The 7972-nt window shown below is 45.4% G+C and overlaps 1 long non-coding RNA gene across 12 annotated transcripts in view; it reads left to right on the top strand.

Moving 5' to 3' along the window:
- LOC129690000 (uncharacterized) overlaps positions 1–7972 on the top strand; it is a 10603-nt gene that overhangs the window by 319 nt on the left and 2312 nt on the right. For 2 of the 12 annotated variants that reach the window (XR_008722219.1, XR_008722218.1), the window contains exons 2-4: positions 114–2992; positions 4280–4567; positions 4918–6226. This is a non-coding gene — a long non-coding RNA (uncharacterized LOC129690000). The other 10 variants (XR_008722225.1, XR_008722223.1, XR_008722224.1 and 7 more) reach the window with 9 other exon arrangements.

Genomic DNA, 7972 nt, shown 5'->3' with positions numbered 1-7972 from the left:
TCCTTCCTTCCTTCCTTCCTTCCTTCCTTCCTTCCTTCCTTCCTTCCCTCCCTCCCTCCCTCCTTCCTTCCTTTCTCTCACTCTCTCTTTCGTTCTTGGTTTTTTTGAGACAGAGTTTCTCTGTGTGGCCCTGGCTGCCCTGGAACTTGCTCTCTGGATCAGGCTGGCCTCAAACTCCAGTTCTGCATAAAGGCATGCACCACCACCACCAGGCAAGGACTTACTTTCTTAGACACTTTGTTGATGTCTGAATGTTAGTTACACATCCATTGGCGAAGCATTTAAGTTAAGAAGCATTTCCGACCTGCAAAGGGAAGGCGGAAACAACGCACCCTGCAGACACTGCCCACCAGCTCATCACTTAACTTTCCAATCTCTGCTCACCGCCTTGCAATAAAAATCTTGCACCCTGGTTTCAGAATGGAATTTCCCCTTGGGTCATGCTCCATGGTTCTAAAGAACTCTGCCTCTGAGTGGACAATCTGAGGGGCTGGTCAACTTGCCGTGGAGGCGCCCACCTGGTTGAGATGAGGAGAACCTCCTAGGATCCCCTCAGAGCCTCTGTCCTGTTATATTATCTCCTAAAGGAAAGGCTCAACCCCGCCTCTGGCTGTTAGCCACAGGCCTGCACAGTGGTCTATGGGACTTTTGGAGAGGATGAACAACTGTGGTATGGACATCCTTCTGTGTTTGGACTCACTGCCTGCGGTAACCATCCACATTTGCCACTGAATGGGATTCCTCAAATTCAAGAGAGTGGGGACACTTTAAAGTCACTGTACCAGTTGTCTCCTCACTGTGTAAACTCTCCCTCTGCTGAGAGGCCTTCTCTTGCTTCAGCAGACTTCCTTAGTTATGGCTGTGGTGCACCTTGATGATACTTGACATGGTGGTTTTGTACTATAGGTTCTCCTTGAAGTGCATCAGACTTTTACTCGAAAGCAGAGGGTTTTTTTTTTTTTTTCGGTTTTGTTTTGATTTTGACTAGCATTTTCAAAATAGTCACTGTGATAGCTTCTGCAGCTGCTTCTGTTAATCCCACTGGGTAAGAATAATAAGAGGCCACTACCACAACTTTTGAGCCAGATCTGAAGCAAGTTTTATTAAATACTGGTCAGGACGATGGACATGGGCCAGGTCCATACCCAAGTCTGCCAGAGTAAATGGCACTGAATTACATTAGTTACAGGCTTACAAAGGCAAGGCTACACGCCTCCCGCCTTCATCCAGTCAGGGACAAGCATACATCCTGACATGCTTTCTGCCTAGGTACCTCCCACCTACATGTGACCAAGCCCATCCTGTGCAGTTGGGGCAACCAAGCTTGTTTACAGAAGTGAAAACACTCAGCTTGTTCTCTTACGTGAACAGCAGCCCTCAGCACTCTAGGAAGTTATCTGTCCTTGGGAAAGTGGGGCTTACAGGTTAGAGGCGTTTCTGTTTATAGATTTCTTAAGCACAGTAATTTAAACTCAAAATATAACGTTATTTCTCAACATGTCTACAGTGGTTCTATCTAATAAGTGCAAACTGCCCATTTTGCTAATCAGCTTCTTTGGCAACATAAGAATGTACAGGTAAAAACTAGAAGCTAAGTTAAATGCTTAGGAAGTGTGGTGCTGCATTTAGGAGATACGGTACAAACTATACAGCAACAGTTAACTTTAAAGTGCCATGCCAGCTTCAGATACTCCATTAAGCTATAACGAATCTAAATCACACCTTTAATCCCAGGACTCAGGAGGCAGAGGCAGAAGGATCTCTGTGAGTCTGAAGCCATAGTGATCTCTAGGACAGACATTTGCATCTTGAAGAGACTGGAGTCATCAGTCCCAAGGCCACTGTGTACTTGGTCTGTAGCATACTGGAGATATCCTGTGATCCCTTTGTACAACTGGTGAGCTTCCTGCTGACTTCATCCAGTTTTATGATAGCCTTACGTCTATCCCATCCTCCCCTGTAAACTGTAAATAAGACATCGTACTTCTTATAAACTTGATCAGCACAAGCTGTCAGCCTAGGCAAGACCTTCTAATTCCAACTTTCATATCTTTCTATTTTCTCACCCCTGGTCCTCTCCCTCAGGACCCTGGCACTGAAAGAATGTCCTGCTGGCCCAGGTCACATGACAGAAACATATTCAGCTACAAGTTTCACAACACATTGTTCGGTCTTATTATCAAGTGTGGCATTCTAGTTTCAGTTCCACACAGCTTATTTCCTGATAGTTTCGTTTCACAACCTACAGTGGAAAAAATAATCAGTCTCTTCAGTTTGAAGAGGGCTGGGGCAAGCTCATAATATCTAAGTGGAAAAGGGAACAAGGACTTAATGTACCTGAGTTTTCGAGGAACCTTGAAAATAATGCTAGTGTTATTGAGGATGGATTAGGCTTAAGGAATTAGGGTTGATTTATTTGCACATATGTATATGTTACCAGAGCTAGAATCCCGTCACACTAGGCAAGTGTACGCCACTGAACTATGTTGTATAGTTTTGAGACAGGGGCTTGTATGTAGACCTTGGATAACTAGCCTCAAACTTGGCGTTCTCCTATCTTAGCCTCACAAGTGCCGTGATTACAGGAGTGCACCACCCATCTTGGGCTGAGTTGATTTTTTTAAAAAAGTTTTATTGCATTTATTGTATTTGCGTGCTTGCTTGTGCATGAGTGCCATGGTATGCAAATGGGAGTCAGAGGGCAATCCGTGGGAACTGGTTCTCTCTTTCCACCATGTGGGTTCTGTGAATTGAACTCAGGTCATCCAGTTTAGAGGCAAGTGCCTTAGCTGGTGGAACCATCTTGCTGCCTCAGATTTGTTTGTTGTTTGTTTGCTTGTTTTTTGGTTTGGGGTTTGGTTTCTGTTTGTTTTTGTTTTCTTTTTTCTTTTCTTTCTTTTCTTCTTTTTCTTTTTTTCTTTTGAAGCAGGATCTCATGTATCCCATGGCCTTGAACTTTCCTGCTTCCACTTCTATGATGTTGGAACTACAGGTATGTGCCAGCACACCCTGTTAACGTGGTGCTGTGTATAGAACCCAGGATCCTGTCCATGCTAGGCAAGCACTATACCGACTGAGACAGCCGCCAGTCCCCAGGTTGATTTTTTTTTTTTCAGTTTTAAGAGCTGAGTGAAATCAGAGTAGTATTCCTGCCTTCCCTTATTCAGTATCCCCAAATGTCTCATGCCCACGGCTTATACTCTTTAAAATAGAACTGACTTGTTTTCCCTCATCCCTTTTTTGTGTGTCTGTCCAGCAGACACCCCCACTATATGGCAGAGGCAGGTAAGTAAAATGAAGATGCCTTCAAAGGACAGTCAGCCCAGAGGGGGCACTAGCAAGCCATGGCGCTGTGCATGACGTAGGAGCACCAGGTAGTCAGTAAAGCTGGCCTATGGCCGGGTGGCTTGGATATAATTGGAGTATCCCTCAAGGATGCCCAGGTCAGAATTTTATCACTGTGTGAAACATTGAGGGGGAAACTGAGCTTCCTTGTGGTGAGCTTCTGGGAAGCAATTAGGGTTGGGTGGGGTCATCAAGAGAGGCATTTGTGCCTGGATAGTGATGGCTCTGTAAGAAGAGGCTACACACAGCGCACACTCCTTATTTCTTGCCATGGGCTATCCCATGTCAGTATCAATGGCATTTTGAGATGCAGCTCTTAGTCTTGGACTCAGAACCACGTGCCAAAACAATTGTGTTTTTATAGCTACTCTGACAAGCTGGGGAGGCAGCTCAGTAGGGTAAGCGCTTGTCTTATGAGCATGAGGCCCTAAAGCTGATCCTCAGAACCCACATTGAAAAAAAAAAAAAAAAGGTGTGGTGGTGTGCTGGAAGAAGAGACTGAGATGGGCAAATCCCTGGGGCTGGGTGGCCAGCCAGCCTAACTTACTTGGTAAGCTCCAGGCCAGAGAGACCCTAGCTCAAAAAACTCACAGGCTTCAGGTGTGGGGGCTCACATATTTAGTCCCGGCTCTTGGGAGATAGAGTCAGATGAATTCAAGGCCAGCCTGATCTAAATAGTGAGTCCCAGGCTGGCCAGGGATACACAGTGAGACCCTGTCTCAAAAACAAAACAATACAACTTACACACAAACCCAAACAAAACAAGACAATAAAATCAAAAATGTACTGTAGCCAAGGAATGACATTCAAAAGTGTCCTCAGAGTGCCACAGCACCTACACAAAATTTGTGAGATTGCACACACGCACACAGTTTCTCTCTCTCTCTTACACACACGAACACACTCACTAACTCACACATCTGTATTGTTACAGCAGGGCAAACCAGATTGATTTGAATAAATAATAACTACAGTGAAGACATTTTCTTGAGACCGTTTCTTACCCATGAATCAGAGACAGAGATCTGCCCCCTTGATTGTAGTTTGTGCTTCGGGAAGCCTCCATCTCAGAGCCCAGCCGCTGTGAGCAAAGCTCCAGGTCTGCAGAAAGCTTGTCAATGAGACTGCAAGATGAGCCGCATTTTAAAAGTCTTCCTTGGCCAGCAGGCCTGAGAGCACCTGGATTCTGAAGGACTTGGATCCAGAAAACAGGAGCCAGTTGGTAAGAATGACAAGGAGAGGGGCTGGAGAGATGGCTCAGTGGTTAAGAATGCTTGTTGCTTTTCCAAAGGATCCAGGTTCCATACCTAGGCAGCTTATAACTGTAACTCCAGTTCCAGGGAATCTAGTACCCTCTTCTAGACTCCAAAGGATACGTGTGACTCACAGACATACACTCAGACAAAACGCTATCACACATACAATAAAAATGAGAGTTAAAAACAAAAATAAATTTAAAAAGAATAAACCAGAGGGCTGGTCGTTCCCTCCTACCTCAGGTGGGGTTTGAGTTCAGCTTGTAGGGTGAAAATGTGGCTCAGTGGCTCTTGGTTCTATCCCCCTGAACACCAGGTACCAGGAGAAATGTTTCCAGGATGGAAGAAGAGTAACAGCCAGTCTTGGAACCTCCACTGACCTAAACAGTTTGTGTAGCCAGAAGTAGTCAAAATTGGACACTGTGAAGTTCCCTTAAGATACCTGCTGGCTGACTCAGGCATCCAGCAGGGAGACTGGCATTTCTAGCCAGTGGCCCACAGTGGGCAGGAAGGGGCAGCTGTGCCCACTTGTGCTGGGATCTGCCCTGGAGAACCTCAGCCACAGAGCTCAAGATGGAGTAGGCACTGCAAGTGAACCGGCTGATCTGCTGTGGTAAAGGGGTACATATGGGGCTCTGAGGCATGGAGAAGAGCTTTGTAACCTGCTTTTTGGATAACTTTGCAAACTGAGAAAATTAACCTTGCCTTGGACTATAATTTTCCGATCGTCAAAGGGAGAAAATGGCGCCTGTGTGAATCAGCCAGGGCACTTAAAATGTACTGTAAGACTTGGAAATGCCATCTGACATTCTCCCTTCAGCAAGTGAGAGGCATTAAATGGCCTGCCCAAGTTCAACCCATGGCAGAGTCAGGCGTCTGGTTACGAGTGCTTCCTTTGGCTCTCGGCAAGCAGGTGAGAAGCTGGGAACTGGCTCTGTTCCATCTAGGAATTCCACAGGCAGGTGGGTCTGGTCTCCAAGCCTGACTTGAATGTGTGCACCAGGCCCAGAGGAACTAACAACACAGGAATGAGTCACCCTGGCTCACTGCAGCAGGAGACCCCTCCTCCTTGCCACTTGGGCCAAGGCCCAGTTGCCTAGCAACGAGACATAATATATATAAATAAAATGCATCTTCTTGCTTCAGGGGGAGAGGCCCTGATGCCTTCTTGATTCTCCTGCCCGTTTTTCCCCCGACTTGCTTGCCCAGGTTCATTGATTCGATGTTCAAGGCCCTCACTGCAACAACCAGTGGTGGACACCTAATGGTGGGTGCTGGGTGCTGGGTGCTGGGTGCTGAAGGCACGCATTTAGATAAAGTTGCCTCGGGGTGGTGCTGAAGCCGACAGGCTTGGCAGGTACACTGGACTTTACTGCCTGGGTGACTGGGCGAGGGCAGTTTGGCTGGACTTATGTGCCTGATCCTGAATCAGAAGGGCAGGAGTTGCCTCAGGCTTCTTTGGGGAAGTGGTGTCCATTTCCCAGGCGTGGGTGGGACTTACACTACCATGGAAGGACCTGACAGCAGGAACAGTCTCAGCTGGACCTGAACTTTTCGCCATCCGCCTTGTCATTGGTGAGCCATTTTATTTAGATGGAGAACACCTGGGAGTGCATCACAGTCAGGTATGCACATGGTCACAACTATTAGTGTATGAGCCTCTCTGACAGCACTAAACTTGGGGAGATTACACACGCACACATACACACACGCACACACATCTCTTTCTCACACATCACTTCATTTATCTTTTCTGTTATAATTTTATTTATTTTATGTGCATTGGTGGTTTTGCCTGTGTGTGTGTGTGTGTGTGTGTGTGTGTGTGTGTGTGTGTGTGTGTGAGATCCCCTGGAGCTAGAGTTATAGTCAGTTGTGAGCTGCCATGTGATGTGGTTGCTGAGAATTGAAGCCGGGTCTTCTGGAAGAGCAGCCGGTGCTCTTAACTGCTGAGCCATCTCTTCAGCCCCACTTTATTAACCTTTATAATAACTCTGTTACATCGATTTGTGGTGGTCAGCTTTACTGTGGCTTAGTTTACACCTGTGAGACTATTTTAGGAGCACAAGTTGATAAATTTTGACACCACAGCCTTTGAGACACAGAGCATTGCTACTTTCACAGAGAGTTTCCATCCCTGCCTTTTTGAGATGGCTCACCAGTGACTTCTAGCTGTAGGTCATGTCTTCAGGAGAATTTAACATAAATGAAATCATACACTATGTAATGTTTTATCTGTTTTCTTTCACTCAGCACATCGCATTTCTTTTGTTGGCTCAATTTTTTTTTATTACATTTAGTTTAGTGTGTGTGTGTGTCTGCACCAGAAGTCAGAGGATGACTTTCAGAAGATAATCTCTTCTTCCATCATGCGAGGACCTAGGACTGAACTCAAGTCCTCAGGCTTGGAGGCAAGCACCTTTATCCACTAAGCCATCTCACCAGTCACGTTGTTTTTCAACTCTATTCATGTTCTCATCGGTTTGTTCCTTTCTTTGTTAACCCACTTATGAATATTCAAATTGCTTGGAGCTCTATAAGCAGGCTGGAACACACGGGTACAAATATTTGAACACATAGCTTCATTTCTCCTGGGGGATTACCCTATGAGAGAAAATGTTGGTTCATTAAATGGCACTATTGTCATCCCTATTCTACAGATCGACAGCTACAATCTCAGAGAGCCTAAGCCGCTGCCAGAAATTCAAAGCCATTGCTGGCCTCTTCAGTAGGAGTTCACCCCACCGATATAATAAAGCAGATAATTTTTTAAGCGAAAGGCTCTTTTGGGAGGGGGTAAATAATTACTACACACTGGATCCGAGTTTGTAGCTTATATACACTAACTGTCCTTGAGTACAAGTTGGAACCACAGCAAATACATGTACTGAGGACGTTTCTGAAGGTAACTAAGGAACGCTTGAGCTGGAGGTCAATCGGGGCTAGATATTTCTGGTTAGTTTTACAAAGATGGTATTTGGTAGTTACGTTCTTCTCTTAGGAAGAACATCTTAGTCTGGTTTTGCATTGCTGTAACAAAGTATCTGTGGTTGGGTAATTTATTAAGAATAGAATTTCTCTGGCCCACAGTTTAGAGACGAGGAAGCCCCGGAGCATGCATGCTGCCAATGTTTGGCTGGTATCTGGTAAGGGTCTTTTTATCGCATTATAGTAGGGCAGAGTATATCACAGTATATACTAGGGATATACCATGCTAACCTCAGTCTCTCCATAGACACATGATCATGTACTTGACCTTTTGGAGGCCAGAGGTCAGCTTTTGCTTTGAATGTCTTCCTTAGTTGCTTCTCCACTTAAAAAAAAATCTATCTATCTATCTATCTATCTATCTATCTATCTATCTATCTATC

Source organism: Psammomys obesus, unplaced genomic scaffold (genome assembly GCF_907164565.1).
Source record: "Psammomys obesus unplaced genomic scaffold, mPsaObe1.curated_primary_1811, whole genome shotgun sequence".
NCBI lineage: Eukaryota > Metazoa > Chordata > Mammalia > Rodentia > Muridae > Psammomys > Psammomys obesus.
Note: the sequence above shows the minus strand (reverse complement) of the source record. Positions and strands in the feature narration are given on the sequence as shown.